The sequence below is a fragment of the Cervus canadensis genome, chromosome 2 (genome assembly GCF_019320065.1).
Source record: "Cervus canadensis isolate Bull #8, Minnesota chromosome 2, ASM1932006v1, whole genome shotgun sequence".
In the NCBI taxonomy this organism is placed as follows: domain Eukaryota; kingdom Metazoa; phylum Chordata; class Mammalia; order Artiodactyla; family Cervidae; genus Cervus; species Cervus canadensis.
Genome location: NC_057387.1, coordinates 35,219,254 through 35,245,030, shown reverse-complemented (window position 1 = coordinate 35,245,030; position 25,777 = coordinate 35,219,254). Strand labels below are relative to the sequence as shown.

Genomic DNA, 25,777 nt, shown 5'->3' with positions numbered 1-25,777 from the left:
TGAGAAAGACACTCATTAAGCCTATCCATGAAGTACACCTATTTTTAAGTGAAATATTTATTATTAACTATTAACTTAAATTTGCTTTAATGGGCATATTTAACTCTTATTTTTTAAATGTCTACATTAGATTTTCCATCAAAACTTCACATGGGAAGAAAATCTCCAAGATGACCTCCATGGATTCCTTTCCTCACTTTGTATGCATGTTACCTCCCACATCGAGAAGCAGAATCTAGCTCTCCTTCTCTTGAGCTCAGAATTTTCCTAGTAATTTTTTTAACCAATTAAATGCAGCGAGAGTAACATTCTTGATCTTTTGAAACTAAATCTTTTAAGAAGTTTTGGTGCTTCCATCTGGCGCTCTTGAAGCCCTTATTTTGGGGATGACCATCTCAGAATCAAGCTGCCATGAGGAAGAAGCCTAAGCTTCATGGAGAGACCAAGTGTAGGCACTCAGGTTGACAATGTCAGTGGAGTTATCAGCTAACAGCCAGCATCAATTGCCAACTATCTGGGATACCCTGCTCATCTTAGTCAAACTTCAAATGACTATAGACCCAGCTGAAAACCAGTGCCATCATATGAGAGATCCAAAGCCAAATTGTATAATGTTTAGACAGCCTACAGAACTGTAAGCAATAATAACTTATTGCTTTAAGCCACAAAGTCTTTGGGCTCTTTGCTGTGTAGAAATAAGTAACCAAAACAGATAACCTCTTCAATTTTTATACTCAACCATTAATGAGCAACTTTGTTCACACAAGTAAAGGTAGCAAATATCATTAAGATTATTAATAGTCTTCTGACTGGTGAATGGAATTCTCATCATTGCCAGAATTTGGAGCATATTTTTTCTTTAGTATGGCACAAAACCTAGGGCTTCTCTGTTGGCTCAGCAAAAAAAAAATATTCCTGCCAATGCAGAAGACTGGGGTTCAATTGCAGGGTCAGGAAGATCCCTGGGAGAAGGAAATTGCAACCCACTCCAGTATTCTTGCCTGGGAAATCCCATGGACAGAGGAGTCTGGCAGGTTCCTCTGTCTTGGGGTAGCAAAAGAGTCATACATGACTTAGTCACTCAACAACAATGTGAAATCTAACAACTCTTTTTTTTTCCTTTCATTCACCAAAGTAATTTTGAAAAATCTTGTGATAATCTATTTGGATTTCAAATCCAATACAACTTTTTCATATCAAGTATTTCAAAATGATGATACAGCCAAATGTTCTACTGTATGCTACTGATTCTTCATTATGATTAATATTATAATATCTACTAAGTATTATTAGCAAAATATTTTTCACTTGATGTTTTCAAGATTTGATTTTCACTTGAGCTATAAACTCTTTATGTATTAATGTTTTCATGGAGTCCTTTGAGCATAACTAATATAGCATAAATAATTTCATAGAGAAAAGTTGTTTCTTGGTCATTAATTCAATAATTATTTGTCTAGACCCTACTATATACCAGGCATGGATCTCTGCCAGTGACCAAAATGTGCAAAGACCCCTGCCCTTAAGAAGATTACATTTCAATAAGACAACACAGTGTGTGTATGCTCAGTCACTCAGTGGCTCAGTTGTGTCCAACTCTTTGTGTTCCAGTGGACTTTAGCCCACCAGGCTCCTCTGTCCAAGGAATTTTTCAGGCAAGAATACTTGAGGGGGTTGCCATTTCTTCCTCCAAGGAATCTTCCTGACCCAGGGATCAAACCTGCATCTTGTGTGGCACACAGTAAACTATTAATATACAAATAATAAAAATTAAGTTGCTAATGTATTAAGAGATGATATATCAATTTGCTAGGCATCCCACAACAAGGTACTTAAAAAACAATCATCTGTCAGTTCTGAAGGCTAGAAGACTAAGATCAAGGTGTAGGCCAGACCCTCTGAGGGCTAGTGAGAAAGAATCTATTTCAAGCTTCTCGTCTAGCTTCTGGAGGTTTGCAGGCAATCTTTGGCATTCCTTGGCTTGAAGACACATTACCATGATCTTTGCCTTCATCTTCACATGGCTTTCTTTCTCTGGGTGTGTCTGTGTCCTAACCCTCTGTTTATAAGGACACCAGTCATATTTGACTAGGGGCCCACTCTATTTCAATTTGACCTCATCTTAACTAATTATATCTACAGTGGCCTTATTTTCAAATAAAGTCACATTCTGACATAATGAGAGTTAAAACTTCATCATATGACTCTTTTTTGGAAGAACTTAATTCAATTCATAGGAGATTATATGTGCTGTGGTATAAAGAAAGTAAATCAGGTTGGAGGGATGGAGGTGAGGAAGATAGGTTGGTATACAAAATTTGAATGATCAGGGCAGGCCTTATCAAGGTTTAAAAGAGAACTTATGTAGCAGAGAAAGTTAGCCAAGCAGATATTTATTTAGGGAAAGAGCCTTACAGGCAGATGAGAAAGCCATAGGAAAGGCCCTTGGCCATAGCCTGTCCTTGAGCTAGAGGAATAGAGGGAAGTCAGTGTGGTTGGAGTGGAGCACATGAGAGAGTAGTAAAGAATGAAGAGCCAACTCATGAAAAGCTTTGCAGTGCATCATAAATTTTGGCTTTTACTTGGAGTTAAAGGAGATTTTGAAGAGGATGATGCAGCTGATTTCTGTTTTACAAGGATCTCTCTGGCTGTTGTGTAGAGAATAGACTTATGGTGGGTAAGGACAAAAGCAGAAACACCTATTAGGAGGCTCTTTCAGTCATCTAGACTCAAGGTATGGGGTCTAAGGCCAGGGTGATAATGATGAAAGCATGGGAAGTGATCAAAGTCTGCATTTATTTTTAAAGTAGAACTGACAAGACTTCCTCACAGTCTCGAATGTCATTTGATGGGGAAAAAAAGACAGTTCAAAGTTGGCTCTGAAGTTTTTGATTGTCCCAAAGAAAGAAAGTGTTGCTCCCAACTTAGTGAAGGAGGAGAGTTGTTGGCGAAGCAGGTTTGTTGTAGGCAGACTCTAAAACAACTCTTAATGAACCGTATTTCTTGGAATTCATGTTCTTGTGTCTGACTCTCCCTTCAGTGTGGATTGCAGCTAGAGAATTGTTTCATGAGATATATTACAGCAAAAGTGATGGGAAGTCAACTCTTACACTAAGTTAAAGAAAAACCACGGCTTCAGTCTTTAATACTCTCTCTCACCCTTCTTAGGGACACCAGCTGCCATGATGAGCCTCTGTAATGTGGAGAATTCATGTGGTCAGGTACTGAGGGAGGCTTCTGGTCAAGAGCCGGTGAGCAGCTAAGGTCTAACTACAATAGCCCACAAGGAGGACAATCCTTCCGACAACCACAGGAGTAGATTTAGAAGTGAATCTTCTCCTTGTCAAGCCTGCAGATGAGACCAAGCCTGGTCCACAAGCATGACTTCAATCAAGCTCATGACTGACCTTGATCCCAAAGGACCCAGCTAAGCCATGTCTAGATTTAAGACCTATAGAAACTGTGAGATAATGAATGTCTATTTTTTTAAGCCAGGAAGTTATGGCACAATTCATTATGCAGCAATGGATAAGTAAACCACTCTTTAAAAGCTCAATGCTGTTTTTGAAAAAAATAGTCACAATGCTTTTTAGGTAAGATACCAGTGAATTTTCTCACAACCATTGATTCATTTACTAATATTCTGAGCAAAAAAAAAAAAGAGAGAGAGAGAGAGATACTTAAAGTGAAAGAGGAGAGAATTTTAGGGACTCTCCAATGCAGATTTGAAGAGATTCTCATTATATTGTTTAATGAGAGCTTAATATTTTTACACTATTAAGTTTATCTTGGGAGTATGACAGCTCTCCAACTTTAATCAGAAGTTTGTCCATTAGGATGAGAAAACATATGAATGTAAAAATCATCTAAATAGAAAGTCCTTAAAGGAACCGCAGGTTATGAAACCTCAAAAAAAAATGCATTTTCAAAAAAAAAATTTATATCATCTACATTCTTAATAAAATTTAAAGACATATTTTCTAAAAATATGAATAATTAAACATGTATTATACAAAATAAGAATAAAGCATTTTATTTTCTCAATTAAAAATTTGAAAATTTTCACATTAAAATATTCTTGATAGTCAAACTTATGTCAATATGCTATATATTGATATTTATGTATTCTAGAGTCCCTTTTTAAAATCAAATTAATTGAAAAAGGACCTGAGGGAATTCCCAAGAAGGCAAAGTACAGAGACCTGAACTCACCTTCTCTCACAACAAAATTACAACTATCTACAGAACTATCTATGAAAAGGGCTTCCCAGGTGGCACTAATGGTAAAGAACCCAACCCCACCCCCACCCCCACCAGTGCAGTAGATGCAAGAGATGCAGGTTCGATCCCTGGATCAGGAAGATCCCCTGGAGAAGGGCATGGCAATCCACTCCAATATTCTTGCCTGGAGAATCCCATGGACAGAGGAGTCTGGCAGGCTGCTGTCCAACTGGTCACACAGATTAGGCCACAACTTAAGTGACTTAGCACACATGCATATCCATGAAAAAGATGGGATGCTCCCAGGAAAGATCTTCTATGGCTAAAGATTAAAGGAGGAACCACGAGACAGGTAGGAGGAGTGGAGTCATAGTATAGTCAAGATCCATACCCACTGGAGCGGCGGCCCACAGACAGGAGAATAATTACAACTACAGGGTTCTCCCCAAGGAGCAAGGGGTCTGAGCCTCACTTCTGGTTCTATAGCCCAGGGGCCCTAACCAGGAAGACGAGCCCCCACAACATTTGACTTTGAAGGCCAATAGCTTATTTCAGGAATTCCAGAGGGCTGTTGGAAATGAGACTCCACTCTTAAAGGGAGCACAGAAAATCTCACAAACTGTGGACTAGTGAAGAAGCAGTAATTGGAGAGGAGCCTAGGTCAGACCCACCTGCTAATCTTGGAGAGTCTCCTAGAGAAGCAGGAGGTAACAGGAGCTCATCCTGGAGATCTGGACACTAGCAGCAGGCATTTTGGGAGCTCCTTTTACCATAAAAACACCGGTGCTGGCAAGCACCATTTTGGAATCTTCTCTTTAACTTATTAGCCTCAGGACCCAGCCCTGCCCATGCTCACCAGCCTGTAGCACCCACTGCTTCTCTACCCTTGCACCACACCGCCAAGTCTTTCCCAAAAGTACATCACTGCTTCAGGGGTTATTTTCAAGCTCTACCGCACAAACTACCAGCTCTTTAACTCTCTGATTGGATCCTACTGTGCCCATGATACATGGTTTCTAGGAATCTGTGGGTTGTTCTGGATGCTATCATGAAATACCACAGACAAGGGGCCTTAAACAACACACATTTATTTATCACTTTCTGAAGGTTGGAAATCTGATGTCAGAGTGCCATACATGCTCAGGTTCTTGATAAGGGCCCTCTTTCTGGTTATGTATCATAGCCTTCCCTTGGTGTGTACAAGCAGAGAGTCATTGCATGTCTCTTCTTTCTTGTTTAAGGCATTAATCCCATCATCAGGTCATGATTATATTTAAACCAAGTTACTTTCCAAAGGCTCCACCTCCAAATAGCATCATACTGGAGATTAGGGTTTCAATTTAGGAATTTTGTGGGAACACAGGCATTCAGTTTATATCAGAACTCTAGAATAACTAATATGGAAGAAGGTGGCTGTAACAATTTAGCTTTAAGAAGTATAGGAGATTGTATTGATTAGATGACATCCACCAGGCCTTGGGGAATAAGCAAGCCTGTCTCAGAGAAAGAAAACAAGAAAAATAATTTAAGCCTCATTGCAAACATGTATTCTACAGATTCTCTATTCCGTTCCATCAAAATGTACACACCAGAGTGGCTGGGCTTCTCTCAGAGGAATGGGAGAAAATAAATATGATCAAAGCAGTTGCTGGAAACACTAAGGAGTGTAAAGTCAGGAAGAGAGGTAGTGTCATTTGTATTTTGGAGGGAAGAGGGATTTCCAAGGTGGCACAATGATAAAGAATCCACCTGACAATGCAGGAGATGCAGGAGACAAGGGTTTGATCCCTGGGTTGGGAAGATCCCCTGGAGGAAGAAATGGCAACCCACTCCAGTATTCTTGCCTGTAAAATTCCTTAGACAGAGGAGCCTAGCAGACTACAGTCCATGGGATCACAAAGAGCTGGACATGATTGAGCAAGTGATCATGAGCGCACAAGGCACTCCCAAGTAGAGACTGGGCGACGTAGGTCCAAACAGCTTTTCATTCACCCCAAATCCTAGTGAATACTAATTTTTTGTGTTATCACTATTAAACTTCCCCTGGTCTCTTAATTTGTTAATATCTCTCTTCAAGCCTTCCAAGAAATAACATTTAAGTTAGAATTTGAGAATAGATTTACATGTGTTCCCCATCCTGATCCCCTCTCCAGCCTCCCTCTCCATCCCATCCCTCTGGGTCTTCCCAGTAAATCCATGGCTGATTCATGTCAATGTATGGCAAAAACCACTACAATATTGTAGTAATTAGCCTCCAATGAATAAAAATAAATGGAAAAAATAAATAAATAAAATTTTTTAAAAAAGAATTTGAGAATAGAATAATATACCAACTCCCAAAAAAGTGCATAAAGGAGAAGGAAGAAAAGGAGAAAACAGGTATAAAAGCAGAACACTCTAGACTGAAAAGGAAGAGTAGATTTAATGGTCCTGAGGTGAGAAGGATCTTGGTTTTAAGAAAAATTACAAATTAAGGTAATACCTTCAAAGAGGTCATAGAGGATAAACCAGAGGATGGATCACTGGCTTTGAGATTGGAAGGAATAGGAGAAAATGGTAGGATCTTTAAGAATTACAATGAAAACAGATACCCAAATTCATCAGTCTTTAAAGTCATCATATTTGGCAGCAAACTTTGACCAGACTTTTCAAAAACTAGAAGCAGCATAATAAATATTTTCATAATTAGGTAGCTTTTGCTATATGTTATCTGGCTTATGTTGTATTAGCACAATTTAAAAGCAAAAATAATGAAATGGCTACTCAATGCTACTTCCTAGCAAAAGAGACAAGTTGTGGTTTAACAGTTCAACAAGTTTTTTATTTTTCAACATGTTTTCATCCTCTGACCAAGTTAAAAATCAGCTATAAATGCTCAGAAAGCTCATCACTCAGTAGAGATGTGAACCTATCTAATCAAAGGAAGAGGAAAAGTACAGGAGTGCATGAGAAATGTAAGGTGATGTTTAAAGGAAAGAGAATGCAAGGAGATGCTGTTCTCAGAACTTCAAAATCCCCTTGGGATCATTTAACACAAATGATATGTCAGTAATTAAAGTTCTTTTAAACATCATTTACATCCTCACTCCTAACATAAAATCCTCTACAGTAACTGTAAGACTCTGTCACATGATTATGTATCAGTCAGTACAGGTGACATGGCAAAAAAGATCACCACTATTCAGTCATCACCTAGGAGACACTGTTAAATTTTTAAAAATATAATGAGTGGGTGGAAAGTTAGAAGGGTATTGTCTAGCGCAATGTGAAAAAGTCTTTCATACAGGACAAAACATGTTTTAATTCATTGTTGAAGGTGAAAGCTATTCACACACTATCCTGGTAGTTCAGCTGGTAAAGAATCAGCCTGCAATGCAGGAGATTCTGGTCCTGATTCTGGGTCAGGAAGATCTATGGAGAAGGGATAGTCTATGCACTCCAGTATTCTTGGGCTTCTCTAGTGGCTCAGCTGGTAAAGAATCCGCCTGGAATGAGGGTGAGCTGGGTTCGATACCTGGGTTGGGAAGATCCCCTGGAGAAGGGAACAGCTACCCACTCCAGTATTCTGGCCTAGAGAATTCCATGGACTGTACAGTTCATGGGGTTGCAGAGTTGGACACAACTGAACAACTTTCACTTTCATTGCAGTAGCAAATTCATGCAGTTTGAAGATTTGCATATCACTTATCCCAGTCTTTTTTTAAATCATAAGTAACTTTGTCTAAAGAACAAATGCTCTGATAAATACTTATATGCTGATTGTGAGCACCATACTAGTACTTATTAAACCATGGTTTGAAGACAGAAACTTTTATCACTCTTCAACTGGTAATTTTTAAATATTGTTTTTATATTAATCAGTTGTTTTATCAAGTTAATCTGGATAGAGTTTTGATCAAAGATGGTGTAGATTTCTGATGTGTAATGAAATAAACCAGTTTTCAAATCTAAAATTCCTTTTTAATAAAGGTATTATGAAGCGACTTCACACACACGCACTCATAACTACACTTCCCTGGTGGCTCAGTGGTAAAGGATCCGCCTGCCAATACTGGAGACACAGGTTACATCCCTGGGTCAGGAAGATCCCCTGGAGGAGGACATGACAACCCACTCCAGTATTCTTGCTTGGGAAACCCCATGGACAGAGGAGGCTGGCGGGCTACTGTCCATGGGGTCACAAAAGAATCAGACATGATTTAGTAACTAAACAACAAAAAAAAAACCACAACTACACAATATTGTATTTTTGAGGATCTGCTCTCAGGGTCTACAGAATATAAACAATGATTTATTTGTGTGATGTTTATCTTTCCACTAAAGTGCATTTAATGAAAAGATGCTGCATTAACTATTTTCCAGATTTCAATTCAAACACACATTTACTGAGCACCTGCAAGGATTAAGTCTTTCTGGAGTGTATAGGATCCCACAAAGGTGAGTGAGACTCCTTCTGCTTTAACATCTCACATTCCAGAAGGCGAGCTAAGATATACACTTAAAGAACAATAATATAAATAGAATGTGGGAACAGCTAAAAAGAGATATATGAACAATTGTCAAGGGAACATAAAAGGACCAGAGATTAATGGCTGCTAAACCCAAGTTCAGTTCAGTTGCTCAGTCATGTCCGACTCTCTGCAACCCCATAGACTGCAGCACACCAGGCTTCCCTGTCCATCACTAATTCCTGGAGCCTACTCAAACTCATGTCCATCGTGTCAGTGATGCTATCCAACCATCTCATCCTCTGTCATCCCTTTCTCCTCCACCTTCAATTTTTACCATCATCAGGGTCTTTTCCAATGAGTCAGTTCTTCACATCAGGTGGCCAACATATTGGAGTTTCAGCTTCAACATCATACTTGCAGTGACTATTCAGGATTGATCTCCTTCAGGATGGACTGGTTGGATCTCCTTGCAGTCCAAGGGACTCTCAAGAGTCTTCTCCAACACCACAGTTCAAAAGCATCAATTCTTCAGTGCTCAGCTTTCTTTATGGTCCAACTCTCACATCCATACATGACTACTGGAAAAACCACAGCTTTGACTAGACAGACTTTTGTTGGCAAAGTAATGTCTCTGCTTTTTAATATGTTCTCCAGGTTGGTCATAGCTTTTCTTCCAAGGAGCAAGTTCTTTTAATTTCATGCTGCAGTCACCATCTGCAATGATTTTGGAGCCCCCAAAAATAAAGTCTCTCACTGTTTCCATTGTTTCCCCATCTATTTGCCATGAGTGATGGGACCAAATGCCATGATCTTAGTTTTCTGAATGCTGAGTTTTAAGCCAACTCTTTCACTCTCTTCTTTCGCTTTCATCAAGAGGCTCTTTAGTTCCTCTTCACTCTCTGCCATAAGGGTGGTGTCATCTGTGTATCTGAGGTTATTGATATTTCTCCTAGCACTCTTGATTCCAGCTTGTGCTTCATCCAGCCTGACATTTCGCCTGATGTACTCTGCATATAAAATAAATAAGCAGGGTGAATATATACAGCCTTTATGTACTCCTTTCCCTATTTGGAACCAGTCTGTTTCTCTATGTCCTGTTTTAACTGTTGCTTCTTGACCTGCATACAGATTTCTCAGGAGGCAGGTCAGGTGATCTTGCTTTTCCATCACTTTTAAGAATTTTCCAGTTTGTTGTGGTCCATACAGTCAAAGGCTTTGTTGTAGTCAATAAAGCAAAAGTAGATGTTTTTCTGGAACTCAGTTGCTTTTATGATGATCCAGCAGATGTTGGCCATTTGATTTCTGGTTCCTCTGCCTTTCTAAATCCAGCTTGAACATCTAGAAATTCATGGTTCACATACTGTTGAAGCCTGGCTTGCAGAATTTTGACCATTACTTTGCTGGCATATGATATGAGTGCAATTGTGCGGTAGTTTGAAGATTCTTTGGCACTGCCTTTCTTTGGGATTGGAATGAAAGTGCCTACTTGAGAAAGAAAAGGGCTCAAAAGGCTTCTTGGAAACAATGCATTTAAATTGTAGGGGTGCATTTTCTAAGTCATACATCAGTCTTCTTTAAATATAGTTTCCTTGCGTCTGCATCTAATATTTATCTCACAGATTTGGGATATAAGGAGTTTCATATAACCTAACTCTTTATGCAGTTACAAAACAGTAAAATTATTATTGTATCATTATTTTTGCTATGTCCACAGCCCTGTGCCAAGCACTACTAAGATTGTAAAAGCTGTGCCAGTGTTGCCTTGAAAATCTCAGACATATGGGATAGGTAGAGACAAAATACTACAAAACACATAAAGATGAATAATACAAGGAAACAGATAATTGGTGTTGCTGGTGACTTTCTGTACTCCCCATAGATTAGCCAACACCAGGGCCCCAGGTATAGACTTCTGCATGGGCCCAGCATGCCAGGCAAGAGCCTCCATTTATACTCTGGCTCCAAGTAAAAACCACAAATATTAAGGGTGGGCCTATTATTCACCTGAGGACTCATAAAACAGTTGCAAGATTTCTCATGCCCATCTTTAAAGCAGGAATCCCAAGATACTCTATTGTACTGGATGTTTTCAAAGAGACTAGGAAAACAAAAACGAAATACCAAGTTGACTCTCCAGTTCATTTGATGTCCTCTAATAACATCACAGGCTACTGCTTATCTAACAACTGTTAAATTATGCATCTTTTTATATAACAAATCACTGAAGGTGAGAAGTAACCTTCTTCCAAACTGTAAGTATTTGAAAATCCACAAACCTGTGTTGGACACATAATATGTGCCAGTTTGTTTCCTATTTTAGATCTTATCCTGAAAAGAAAATTAAGCCCCTCACTTTTTTTAACATGAAAAGAGGTTTTCATGAGATGACCATCTGCTCCCCAAAGCTACCTGCATTGCCTTAAGTCTCCAGGAGTGTTAAGTAGAGCAAGGTGGGGGAAGTATGGAGCAGAGGTGACTGGAGGGAATACACACAAGACAAAAACCCTAAGTGTTTCCTGGGTCTGCTTCCCTTTCAGCAGCTGAGATTACTCACAGTCCATGTGAACAACATAGAGTGCCCAAAACTACTCTGAGGAACTCTGCAGGGTTTGTTTTAAAACTTGCCTCCCCGAGCCTACCGGCTTCCTGAAAGTTTAATGCTCCAGGGAAGTGCATCAACTCAGGAAGCTAAGCTCTCCTTTAGGGTATTGAAACAAACGATTACATAGTGATGGCCAAAATGTCAGAAGGAGTTAATGTACCCTCCCAAAGTGCCCAAGTCTTACAAGAGACTGTCTTCAGAATATTGGTCCCAATGAGCAGGAATAGATTCATAAAGCAAAGTGAAACTAAAAGAATGTAAAGAGAAAGAAAGAAAAAGAATGGCCCAAAAGATACACTTGAGTAGAATAATGTTTAGCTTAATAAATAATGCACATCATAAAATATGTATTTATTTAGTAAACATCTAGTATATATACCACAATATCAGTCACAGAAATCGCCCTGGTTTTGCAACTGAATAATAAATATAGCACCTTAAAATATCTGACTGCCAACTTGTATAAAAGAATGAAGCCAGCACATACTGACCTCAGACTCCACAGCCTTCTCCTGCCTCTGGGGAAGAAGACACAGCGGATGCTGAGTGATGAGGCCGTGGAAGTAGCCGCAGCACACTGAGGCTCTGAATAATGGATATCCTTGGTGGAGGCTGCAAGTCGCCATGGGAGGAGAGGAAGGTGATGAAGAACCTTAAGGGTCTTGCTGTGACCAGGGGAAAAACCAAGAGAGATTGGCAATAAATCTTTCAATACCCAAGAAAACTGGCTACCAAATAAAGGATTTCATCCATTTTAGCAGAAAAGCATTTATCCTCTTGCTGTATAGTCGCTCATGTGAAATGAAAATATTAATGGTATTAGATCCAGTCTGAGAAAGATAGACCGATATCACCCATTTGAAACCATTAGTTGTTTAACCCTGGCTTGCAGATTAGCACAAATTAATTGACAGAGCGGGCTCTTCCGGGAATGTTCAGAATGCTTTCCAAATAGTTCAACTGAGACATTTTATTGATCATAAAGGGTTCCTAATGCAAATGGAGGAATGCTGAGGTGGCACTATTGTCGACAATAGGCTGCAGTTTACAGCGATAAACTCCCCGTCTCCTATCAAGCCTTCAGCACGCTGTTCACTGAGCAGCCCTTATCTTCAAACGCTGACACATGTAATCTAACATTCTCACTTTGCCACAGTCAGAGCAATTGCTTGACAATATGATTACAATTTCCTGTCAGCTCACGCATGGAATATTTCTGTGAGCTTTCAACAATTGCAAAATATTTTGATTTTGAAATGATAGGAATCCATGAAGAAAAAAAAAAGTCTTCAAAATATTGATTTCTGATAAGAAATCAAGATCTGCATAAAGGAAATTGCTTAAGTATCTATGGGCTTCCCTGGTGGCTCAGAGATTAAAGCGTCTGCCCGCAGTGCGGGAGACCTGGATTCTATCCCTGGGTCGGGAAGATCCCCTGGAGAAGGAAATGGCAACCCACTCCAGTGCTCTTGCCTGTAGATTCCCATGGATGGAGGAGCCTGGTAGGCTACAGTCCACAGGGTCGCAGAGTCGGACACGACTGAGCGACTTCACTTAAGTATCTATGCATAAGGATGTGTTGGAGTACAGAGATAAGGGGAGACTATCATAATATGACGAAAAAGACAAGGACTTGGGTTGTGGAAACTACTGAAGGAAGCAGAGTTTGTTACAGAAAAACCACCATCTGTGGCCAATGGCCTGATGGAGGTAACTGAATCACCTCTGTTAATCCAGGGTAGAATGCATGTTTCTGAATGTCATTTCAAACACCCTCTTCTTCCTTCAACCCAATAAAGGTTACTCATTGGTAGAAATCTTGGAGGAAATGGAAATGAAAAAAGAAATGTCATCACTTAGAAGGCAAATATCTTTTAGTTTAATAAATAACATGTGTATGTATTTAAACAAATTAATCTCAAACACTGAAGATCATACATTTCTGGAAGAATTTTTGCCCCTTACTCTAAATTGGAGAGAGAGTTTTTCACTAATTGAGTAAGGCTGGCTCCTTGTGACCCCAATAGAGATATGAAATAGGGTTTATCTGAATTGTTGACCTTTCCCCCTGAAATGAGAATGTGCTAAAGAAAGACCTCCACATTCTTTTTTGTTCCCTCAGAAACAAGTCATTCAAATGATTACTACCAGCATTTTAGGCACTTCTACTGGATGGTCTCTGGGTTGGGAAGATCCCTTGGAGAAGGAAATGGCTACCCATTCCAGTATTCTGGCCTGGAGAGTTCCATGGACTGTATAGTCTATAGGGTCACAAAGAGTTGGACACAACTGAGTGACTTCACTTCACTGGATGGCAGTTGTCTACCACATAATACAAAATGGAAATTATTTCCACAAATGAATAATATAGAAGTGGGCAAAGGATTAGACTGAAAAAATCATGGAATTTTAAATGGAGGAAAATGCTCTGAAATGAAAACCTATTACTGTAGCCCTTTAGCTGAGGGTAATTTATAGGTAGACCAGTAAAACATGTGTTCCTCAATAATACAATCAATCACTTTACCTGGAATCTAGCCACTCAGCAATGTAATGCTCTAGTATGAATCTAAATTCTTTTTCTAGCTGCTATTAGTCAAATAGCTTTTAATGACTTCTACTATTAGACGACAGTTAGGGCTATTTAAATCTATAATTTGTCCCACATTTCTTCTTAAACAGGCATGGAATATACATGCTGACATTGCTAACACTGCATATATTCAGAACAGGGAAGGCAAATGGTCATAAGACATGGACTTTGAAAGCATTAATAATTCAGAAAGAAAAAAATCTGCCACTAACATTTTTTTTCCATTCCTGTAATAAAGTATAATAAAGTAAACTTCATCCTTTTAGTGTACCACTCTGTGAGTTTTGACAAACACATACAGTCATGTAACCGTGATCATAATCAAAATATGGAACAGTTTAGTGAAAGGAATTCAACCATACATATACATGTATCCATTTGTTCACCTGAAACTATCACAATGATGTTAATCAGCTATTAACCAATTAAAAAAAAGTTTTTGGTGTTAAAAATAAAAATAATTTTTTTAAAAAAAAAAGGGAGGAAAAATGGAACAGTTCAATAATCTCAAATTTCTTCCTGCCCCTTTATAATCAACCCCTTCCACACACTCTGTCCTTGGCAACTACTGATCTGTTTTCCATCCCTATAGTTTAATGTTTTCCAGAGTGTTACATCAGTGGAATTTTGTAGTATATGGTCTATTAAGTCTGTGATCTTTCACACAGAAAAATGCAACTGAGATCTATCCATGTTGTTGTTTTACTAGGAGTACATTCCTTTTTCACTGAGTAGTATTTCATTGATTGGATGTACCTCAGTTTGGATTGACTCCAGTTTTCAGTGATTACTAATGAACCTACTATGAATGTTAACATATATATTTTTGTGTAGACATAAAAGTTCATTTGGCTTGGGTAAATACCTAACAGCAGCGTCACTGAATTGTATGATAAGAGTATATTTAACTTTACAAAAAACTGCCAACTGTTTTGAAAAGTGGCTGTTCCATTTTGACTTGCTATAAACAATGTATAGGAATTTCAGTTGCTCCACAGCCTTGTCAGCAGCTGGAATCTTTATTTTGTATGTTTGTTTTAGCTCTTCTAACAAAATTGCTGTGGCATGACAGTGTGGTTTTTAACTTGCATTTTCCTAATAACAATGTTAAGCATCTTTTCATGTTCTTATTTGCCATTCCTATATTTTCTTTGATGAAGTGTCATTGTAAATCTTTTGCTCATTTTTTTAAAGATTGGGTTTATAGTTTTCATATTACTGCCTTCTGAGAGTATTTATGCAAACTGGATACAAGTCTTTCATCACATGTGTGATTTCAAAAATTTTTTCCAGTTCATAGTCTATGTCTTTTAATTCTTTTAGCAGTGTCACACATAGGGCAAAAGTCTTCATTCCAATGAAATTCAATTTATCAATCTTTTTTTTTTTCCTACTAGGGATTGTGCTTCACATATTATATCTAAGAAATGTCTGCTTAATCCAAGATCACAAATGTTTTCTCCTATGTTTTCTTCTAGTCTATAGATTGTTCATGACAATCTTGTTTAAAATAGATATAACATTAATGAATTTCAATGATATCTGAGTAAAAAGAATGGACTATTATTTTTTTTAATTTAGAAGAATACTGAATTTAGTACTTTATATATTGGAAATTTCTGAAATCAGAATCTCTCCCCTAAAATATAAAAAAATCACACACTACAACAGTCATTTGTTCATTCATTAATTAGTCAAGTATTTATTAATACTTGATTATACTTGATAATAAATAGCCTTACTATTAATTAATAGCCTTACTATTTTCCAATTACTCAGTTAGATGGTGTGGTAATAGAGTTAAAGATGTAGTTGATCCTTTCCCTCAAGAAGTTCTGCATCTGTGTCCTATATAGAACAGAGAAAGTGAGTGAAAACATCCTAGCACAGTATGATACAAACAAGAATTAGGGGCGAGGAGCCAAGATGGCGGAGGAGTAGGACCGGGAGACCACTTTCTCTCCTACAAATTCATCAAAAGAATAACCGAATGCAGAGCAAACTTCACAAAACAACTTCTGATCGCTAGCTGAGGTCATCAGGCGCCCAGAAAAGCAGACCATTGTCTTCGAAAGGAGGTAGGACAAACTATAAAAGATAAAAAGTGAGACAAAAGAGCTAAGGACGGAGACCCGTCCCGGGAAGGGAGTCTTAGGCGGCCTTGCTTGGGCTAGGGTCCGGGCCTGAGTGCCCTGAGGACAATCGGGGGGAGCTTCTGTGAGGTGCCAACTTGAACTGTGGGAGACCAAAGGAGAGAGAGAAAATTGACCGGCCGGAACACACTGCCGGCCGTTCGCAGAACAAAGGGACGGGGAAAGTCCCGAGAAGAGCTCGCAGGCTGCGGACCGGCCCAGCCCCGCCGGAGGCAGGAGGCAGGGGGGAGGGGAAGGTCGCGGCGAGACACAGGGCGCAGGCACCCGACCGAGCGCGGGCGGGGACTGGGGCTGGGGACGCGGAGGGCGGAAGGCGCGCGCACCCGCCTGGCGCCAGCGGAAACTGAGACTGGGTCCGCGGAAGGGAGTGGGTGCGCCACACCTGGGGATAGCGCGCCCACCAAGCCCCTGGCTGCCTGGACCGCTCTGACGGGGAAGGCACAGAGAGCAGGCGCAGCTTTTCCTTCCGCGCTTTTGTGTAACACCCGAGGGCTGGAACCTAGCGCAGCGCGGGGCGCGCTCCATATAGAACAGCCGGGAGCCTGAGCAGCGCAGACGGAGAAAGCAGCGTCAGCCCCTTCCGGCAGCGCCAGCCCGCCCCCGCAGGGCCAGCCCCTCCCCGCAGCGTCAGCCCCGCCCCCCCCGGCAGCGTCAGCCCCGCCCCCGCAGGGCCAGCCCCTCCCCGCAGCGTCAGCCCCGCCCCGCAGCGCCAGCCCCGCCCCGCAGCGTCAGCCCCTCCCAGCAGCGCAACGGAACTAGCTACCTGAATAAGAGTCCGCCTCCGGCCGCCTGTGTCAGGGCGGAAATGAGCCTCTGAAGAGACCGGCAAACAGAAGCCAAATAAACAAAGGGAACCGCTTCAGAAGGGACTGGTGCAACAGATTAAAATCCCTGAAGAAAACACCGACTTCACCGGAAGGGCCCTGTAGATATCGAGAAGTGCAAGCTGGAACGAGGAGCTATCTGAAACTGAGCCGAACCCACACTGACCGCAACAGCTCCAGAGAAATTCCTAGACATATTTTTACTTTTTTTTTATTTTTCTGTTTTTTCTAAGTAAGGAAAAAAAAAAATTTTTTTTTTCTTTTTATATTTTTCTTTTTTATTTTTTCTCTTTTATTTTCCTTTAAAATTCCCTATTACTCCCCCATTACTCCTTAACTTTCATTTTCATAGATTTTCACGATTTTTTTAATTAGGGGAAAAAAAAAATTTTTTTTTTCTTTCTTTTTTTTTCTTTTTCTTTTTTTTTCTTCTCCTTTTTCTTCTTTTTTTTTCTTTCCTTTTTCTCTTCTATTTTCTATTTTTCTTTTTCTCTTATTTCTTTTAAAGTCCTCTAGTACTCCTCTACTACTCTTCATTTTCATCTTCACTACACTATAACCTTACAAAAAAAAAGAGAAGCCCTATCTTAAAACCAAAGATTATTCCCTCCCAATCTTGACTCTCTGTTTTCTACCTCAGAACACCTCTATTTCCTCTTTTCCCCTTCTCTTCCCCATCCAATTCTGTGAATCCTTGTAGGTGTCTGAGATACGAGAACACTCTGGGAACAGACAGCTGCGTAGATCTGTCTCTCTCCTCTTGAGTCCCCCTTTTTCTCCTCCTACTCATCTCTATCTCCCTCCTCCCTTTTCTCCTGTTCATGTAACTCTGTGAACCTCTCTGGGTGTCCCTAACGGGGGAGAATCTTTTCGCCATTAACCTAGAAGTTTAATTATCAGAGCTGTATAGTTGGAGAAGTCCTGAGACTACAGGAAGAATAAAACTGAAATCCAGAGGCAGGAAACTTAAGCCCAAAACCTGAGAACACCAGAAAACTCCTGACTACATGGAACTTGAAGTGATAAGTGACCGTCCAAAAGCCTCCATACCTACACTGAAACCAACCACCACCCAAGAGCCAATAAGTTTTAGAGCAAGACATACCACGCAAATTCTCCAGCAACACAGGAACATAGCCCTGAATGTCAACATACAGGCTACCCAAGGTCACACCTAACACATAGACCCAACTCAAAACTCATTACTGGGCACTCCATTGCTCTCCAAGAGAAGAAATCAAGTTCCACGCACCAGTACACTGACGCAAGCTTCCCTAACCAGGAAACCTTGACAAGCCAATCGTCCAACCCCACCCACTGGGTAAATCCTCCACAATAAAAAGGAACCACAGACCTCCAGAATACAGAAAGTCCACTCCAGACACAGCAATCTAAACAAGATGAAAAGGCAAAGAAATACCCAACAGGTAAAGGAACATGAAAAATGCCCACCAAGTCAAACAAAAGAGGAGGAGATAGGGAATCTACCTGAAAAAGAATTTAGAATAATGATAATAAAAATGATCCAAAATCTTGAAAACAAAATGGAGTTACAGATAAATAGCCTGGAGACAAAGATTGAAAAGATACAAGAATTGTTTAATAAAGACCTAGAAGAAATAAAAAAGAGTCAATTAAAAATGAATAATGCAATGAATGAGATCAAAAACACTTTGGAGGGAACCAAGAGTAGAATAACGGAGGCAGAAGATAGGATAAGTGAGATAGAAGATAAAATGGTGGAAATAAATGAAGCAGAGAGGAAAAAAGAAAAAAGGATCAAAAGAAATGAGGACAACCTCAGGGACCTCTGGGACAATGTGAAACGCCCCAACATTCGAATCATAGGAGTTCCAGAAGAAGAAGACAAAAAGAAAGGCCATGAGAAAATACTCGAGGAGATAATAGCTGAAAACTTCCCTAAAATGGGGAAGGAAATAGCCACCCAAGTCCAAGAAACCCAGAGAGTCCCAAACAGGATAAACCCAAGGCGAAACACCCCAAGACACATATTAATCAAACTAACAAAGATCAAACACAAAGAACAAATATTAAAAGCAGCAAGGGAAAAACAACAAATAACACACAAAGGGATCCCATAAGGATAACAGCTGATCTATCAATATAACCCTAAACCCTCCAGGCCAGAAGGGAATGGCAGGACGTCCTGAAAGTAATGAAAGAGAATAACCTAACAACCTAGAAATTACTGTATCCAGCAAGGATCTCATTCAGATATGAGGAAGAACAAAAGCCTTTACAGGATAAGCAAAAGCTGAGAGAATTCAGCACTACCAAACAAGCTCTTCAACAAATGCTAAAGGATCTTCTCTAGACAGGAAACACAGAAAGGGTGTATAAACGTGAACCCAAAACAGCAAAGTAAATGGCAACGGGACCACACCTATCAATAATTACCTTAAATGTAAATGGGTTGAATGCCCCAACCAAAAGACAAAGACTGGCTGAATGGATACAAAACAAGACCCCTATATATGCTGTCTACAAGAGACCCACCTCAAAACAAGAGACACATACAGACTAAAAGTGAAGGGCTGGAAAAAAAATATTTCATGCAAATGGAGACCAAAAGAAAGCAGGAGTCGCAATACTCATATCAGATAAAATAGACTTTCAAATAAAGGATGTGAAAAGAAACAAAGAAGGACACTACATAATGATCAAAGGATCAATGCAAGAAGAAGATATACATTATAAATATACTGCACCAAGCATAGGAGCAGCGCAATATTGTACGGCAAACACTCAACGAGTATGAAAGAGGAATTAAATAGTAAACAATAAATAGTGGGAGACTTTAAAATACCCACTCACAACTATGGAATGATCAACTACAACAGAAAATTAACAGGAAAACAACTTAAATGACACAATGGACCAGCTAGACCTAATGTGATATCGTATAGGACATTTCACAACAAAAAATCACTTCCCTTTTTCTCAATTGCACACGGAACCTTCTCCAGAATAGATCACATCCTGGGCCATAAATCTAGTCTTGGAAAATTCAAAAAAATTGAAATCATTCCAGTCATCTTTTCTGACCACAGTGCAGTAAGATTAGATCTCAATTACAGGAAAAAAATTGTTAAAAATTCAAACACATGGAGGCTAAATAACACGCTTCTGAATAACCAACAAATCATAGAAGAAATCAAAAAAGAAATCAAAATATGTATAGAAATGAATGAAAATGAAAACACAACAACCCAAAACCTATGGGACACTGTAAAAGCAGTGCTAAGGGGAAGGTTCATAGCATTACAGGCTTACATCAAGAAACAAGAAAAAAGCCAAATAAATAACCTAACTCTACACCTAAAGCAATTAGAGAAGGAAGAAATGAAGAACCCCAGGGTTAGCAGAAGGAAAGAAATCTTAAAAATTAGGGCAGAAATAAATGCAAAAGAAACTAAAGAGACCATAGCAAAAATCAACAAAGCTAAAAGCTGGTTTTTTGAAAAAATAAACAAAATTGACAAACCATTAGCAAGACTCATTAAGAAACAAAGAGAGAAGAACCAAATTAACAAAATTAGAAATGAAAATGGAGAGATCACAACAGACAACACTGAAATACAAAGGATCATAAGAGACTACTACCAGCAGCTCTATGCCAATAAAATGGACAACTTGGAATGAAATGGACAAATTCTTAGAAAAGTATAACTTTCCAAAACTGAACCAGGAAGAAATAGAAGATCTTAACAGACCCATCACAGGCAAGGAAATCGAAAGTGTAATCAAAAATCTTCCAGCAAACAAAAGCCCAGGACCAGATGGCTTCACAGCTGAATTCTACCAAAAATTTAGAGAAGAGCTAACACCTACCTTACTCAAACTCTTCCAGAAAATTGCAGAAGAAGGTAAACTTCCAAACTCATTCTATGAGGCCACCATCACCCTAATTCCAAAACCAGACAAAGATGCCACAAAAAAAGAAAACTACAGGCCAATATCACTGATGAACATAGATGCAAAAATCCTTAACAAAATTCTAGCAAACAGAATCCAACAACATATTAAAAAAATCATACACCATGACCAAGTGGGCTTTATCCCAGGAATGCAAGGATTCTTTAATATCCGCAAATCAATCAATGTAATACACCACATTAACAAATTGAAAGATAAAAACCATATGATTATCTCAATAGATGCAGAGAAAGCCTTTGACAAAATTCAACACTCATTTATGATTAAAACTCTCAAAAAGCAGGAATAGAAGGAACATACCTCAACATAATAAAAGCTATATATGACAAACCCACAGCAAGCATCACCCTCAATGGTGAAAAATTGAAAGCATTTCCCCTGAAATCAGGAACAAGACAAGGGTGCCCACTCTCACCACTACTGTTCAACATAGTGTTGGAAGTTTTGGCCACAGCAATCAGAGCAGAAAAAGAAGTAAAAGGAATCCAGATAGGAAAAGAAGAAGTGAAACTCTCACTGTTTGCAGATGACATGATCCTCTATATAGAAAACCCTAAAGACTCTACCAGAAAAATACTAGAACTAATCAATGAATAATAGTAAAGTTGCAGGATATAAAATTAACACACAGAAATCCCTTGCATTCCTATATACTAACAATGAAAAAACAGAAAGAGAAATTAAGGAAACAATACCATTCACCATTGCAACAAAAAGAATAAAATACTTAGGAGTATATCTACCTAAAGAAACAAAAGACCTATACATAGAAAACTATAAAACACTGATGAAAGAAATCAAAGAGGACACAAACAGATGGAGAAACATACCGTGTTCATGGATTGGAAGAATCAATATTGTCAAAATGGCTATTCTACCCAAAGCAATCTATAGATTCAATGCAATCCCTATCAAGCTACCAACGGTATTTTTCCCAGAACTAGACCAAAGAATTTCACAATTTGTATGGAAATACAAAAAACCTCGAATAGCCAAAGTAATCTTGAGAAAGAAGAATGGAACTGGAGGAATCAACCTGCCTGACTTCAGACTCTACTACAAAGCCACAGTCATCAAGACAGTATGGTACTGGCACAAAGACAGAAATATAGATCAATGGAACAGAATAGAAAGCCCAGAGATAAATCCACGAACCTATGGACACCTTATCTTTGACAAAGGAGGCAAGGATATACAATGGAAAAAAGACAACCTCTTTAACAAGTGGTGCTGGGAAAACTGGTCAACCACTTGTAAAAGAATGAAACTAGAACACTTTCTAACACCATACACAAAAATAAACTCAAAATGGATTAAAGATCTAAATGTAAGACCAGAAACTATAAAACTCCTAGAGGAGAACATAGGCAAAACACTCTCCGACATAAATCACAGCAAGATCCTCTATGACCCACCTCCCAGAATATTGGAAATAAAAGCAAAACTAAACAAATGGGACCTAATGAAACTTAAAAGCTTTTGCACAACAAAGGAAACTATAAGCAAGGTGAAAAGACAGCCCTCAGATTGGGAGAAAATAATAGCAAATGAAGAAACAGACAAAGGATTAATCTCAAAAATATACAAGCAACTCCTGCAGCTCAATTCCAGAAAAATAAATGACCCAATCAAAAAATGGGCCAAAGAACTAAACAGACATTTCTCCAAAGAAGACATACAGATGGCTAACAAACACATGAAAAGATGCTCAACATCACTCATTATCAGAGAAATGCAAATCAAAACCACAATGAGGTACCATTACACGCCAGTCAGGATGGCTGCTATCCAAAAGTCTACAAGCAATAAATGCTGGAGAGGGTGTGGAGAAAAGGGAACCCTCTTACACTGTTGGTGGGAATGCAAACTAGTACAGCCACTATGGAAAACAGTGTGGAGATTCCTTAAAAAACTGGAAATAGAACTGCCATATGACCCAGCAATCCCACTTTGGGCATACACACTGAGGAAACCAGATCTGAAAGAGACACGTGCACCCCAATGTTCATCGCAGCACTGTTTATAATAGCCAGGACATGGAAGCAACCTAGATGCCCATCAGCAGATGAATGGATAAGGAAGCTGTGGTACATATACACCATGGAATATTACTCAGCTGTCAAAAAGAATTCATTTGAATCAGTCCTAATGAGATGGATGAAACTGGAGCCCATTATACAGAGTGAAGTAAGCCAGAAAGATAAAGAACATTACAGCATACTAACACATATATATGGAATTTAGAAAGATGGTAACGATAACCCTATATGCAAAACAGAAAAAGAGACACAGAAATACAGAACAGACTTTTGAACTCTGTGGGAGAATGTGAGGGTGGGATGTTTCAAAAGAACAGCATGTATACTATCTATGGTGAAACAGATCACCAGCCCAGGTGGGATGCATGAGACAAGTGCTCGGGCCTGGTGCACTGGGAAGACCCAGAGGAGTCGGGTGAAGAGGGAGGTGGGAGGGGGGGGGGGGGATAAGTGTAAATCTATGGCTGATTCATATCAATGTATGACAAAACCCACTGAAATGTTGTGAAGTAATTAGCCTCCAACTAATAAAAAAATTAAAAAAAATAAAAAAATAAAGCATGTAACCAGATGATTTAAAAAAAAAAAAAAAAAAACCACTTACCCTAACCCACCTTCTACTTTGCAATAAGTCATATTCTCTTTCCAGTAGAATTTGATTGAAAACTAGCTACATGCAAGATAACATTTATTTAGTCCTTACATACAAAGGCTATGCTAGGCATTTAGACACAGATAATAAAAAGGTCACACTCCCTGTCCAAAAAAAAAAAAAAAAAAAAAAAAAAAGAAAGCAGGAGATAGAAAGCAATGAGGCAAAGATTTTAATAAAAATTGGAGAGCAATCAATTCCAACCTAGAATTTTCAGGTGGTGCTAGTGGTAAAGAATCCACCTGCCAGTGCAGGAGACATAAGAGACTTGGGTTCAATCCCTTGGTCGGGAAGATCCCCTGGAGGAGGAAATGGCAACCCATTCCAGTATTCTTGTCTGGACAATTGCATGGACAGAGGAGCCTAGCAGGCTACAGTCCAGAGGTTTGCAAAGAGTTGGGTATGACTAAAAGTGACTTAGCATGCACACAAGGTCTGCAATTAAGTGTTAGGGTAGGAATGCAGAAGTCTAAAAAAAAAAAGCTAACGTTTGTCTTTTTCTCTTTTTTCCCTTCCAGAAAGCAACTAAGGGATATACTCCAACAAAATTAGATAGAAATTCAAGAAAATGAAAGATGAAGATTCAGAAAAGTGGGAAAAGGGGATGGAGGGGCTTCCTGGAATGGTAACAAAGGTATGTCCCAGCTGACAGCATGTCTTCAAACCTGGAGATGGAGCAGATGAACTCAAGCAGACTTGAGTAATGATGTCTCCTGAAAAAGGTTTGAAATGATAGTTTATCTGATGGATTTAAACACATGGAAATAATGTTAAGAGATATCTGTAAGAGATCTCTTACAGAGCTCTTGATACTTATGGGGAAGGTTAGCCACAGTTCAAGGTGGAAAAGAAAAAACTTAAGCAAATGAAAAATAATGAGGCAAGCTTTGACTCCAGGAAAAACAAAAAGATGTACAAGAAAGAAAATATAACATTCCCTGATTAAGAAGTTAGCACTATTTACATAGAGATAATAATAAAAAAACACCTGTGACACACACTATTGATTCTCTTGCTAGTGCCTACATTCCTTTCTTCCTCATATCCAAACCTCAATTTTGTTCAAGCAGCAATGTGCCTATCTAGAAGTACTTGTAATTCTAGATTGCCTCACAGTTGACGGTTTGCTACACGCCTGCTGATGAGAAAGTTTCTAGGAAACTTTTTCTTCTTTCTCCCCTAGCTTCCTTTTTCCTTCCTTTTTCTCCTTCCCTGAAACATGGGTGCAACATCAGAGGTGCAGCAGCTGTCTTGTGACCATGAGGACCAAAGTACAAGCCTAAAATGGGAGAATAGAGAAATAAAAAGAGCCTAGGCCCCTAAAGAAATCATAAAACGGTCACATCAGCTTTTGACTGCCTGAAAGTCAGTGTTAGGTGTGCTTCCTATTTCTTTCAGCCAGGCACTTTCCTAGCTGATATAATACTGGATATGGACAAATCTACAAACTGTGATAGAGCTACATCAGAAGAATGAGAGCAGGGTAAGATGGGTATGAAATAAACCCTTTGCTAGCCTTTTAAGGAGCTAATATTATTGATCAGGTGAAGTCTGTTTACGTCCGTTAATTTTAGCATGTTTCTTACATATAAGAAACAGCCAAAAGAGCTGAAAAATGTTGCGTTTAGAATATTGGATGGGGTGGGAGATAAGGAACTGACATATTTGTAATCTCCTTTTAGAATTAAAAAAAAATTGGACTGTGCCCATGTTCAACTTTTTTGATTAAAACATTAAAATTAATTGAAAGGTAAAACAAAAAGCTTTATCTGTCTTCTACTGTAGATTTTTACTTTGTCTTCTATGAATATGCTTGCTTCCATTTTCCATATTTTTCCCTTTTTAATATTTCAGGCATGTCTTTTCCCCATGCTTTTATCTTAGTCTATTTGGATCATTTTATTTTAGGTGTGTAAATTGTAGACAGTACATACTCAGCTTTGGGGTTTTGACCCCATTGGTCTTGTCTTTTAATAGAAAAGCTTGATCCATTTGCTTTTATTGATACACCTCCTACGTTTGATCTTTGTTCTGTCATCTTTTTCTATGCTTTCCACCTTTTCATGTTTTCTTTGCTTTCTGGCTTGATAAATGGATTTAGCGTTTTGAGAGATGTATTTCGTTTTAAGCTCTACTGATTCTTATCTTTAAGGTTTTTCAAAAATGCATTTCAAAGGCATTTATTAAACCATGTTTCCTTAACAGTCTGAACCAGGGCTGAAACGTTAATTCCTTCAGTTACTTTGTTTGAAACAGTACATAGAACTTTCCTGCCTCCTATTCTG

General features: G+C 39.0%; 1 long non-coding RNA gene across 1 annotated transcript in view; it reads left to right on the top strand.

Moving 5' to 3' along the window:
- The window catches only part of LOC122436613, a 141,462-nt gene that overhangs the window by 79,072 nt on the left and 36,613 nt on the right, over positions 1 to 25,777 (top strand). The window contains exons 3-4 of the long non-coding RNA XR_006268048.1: positions 3,169 to 3,251; positions 8,584 to 8,658. This is a non-coding gene — a long non-coding RNA (uncharacterized LOC122436613). The remainder of the gene's footprint in view (positions 1 to 3,168; positions 3,252 to 8,583; positions 8,659 to 25,777) is intronic.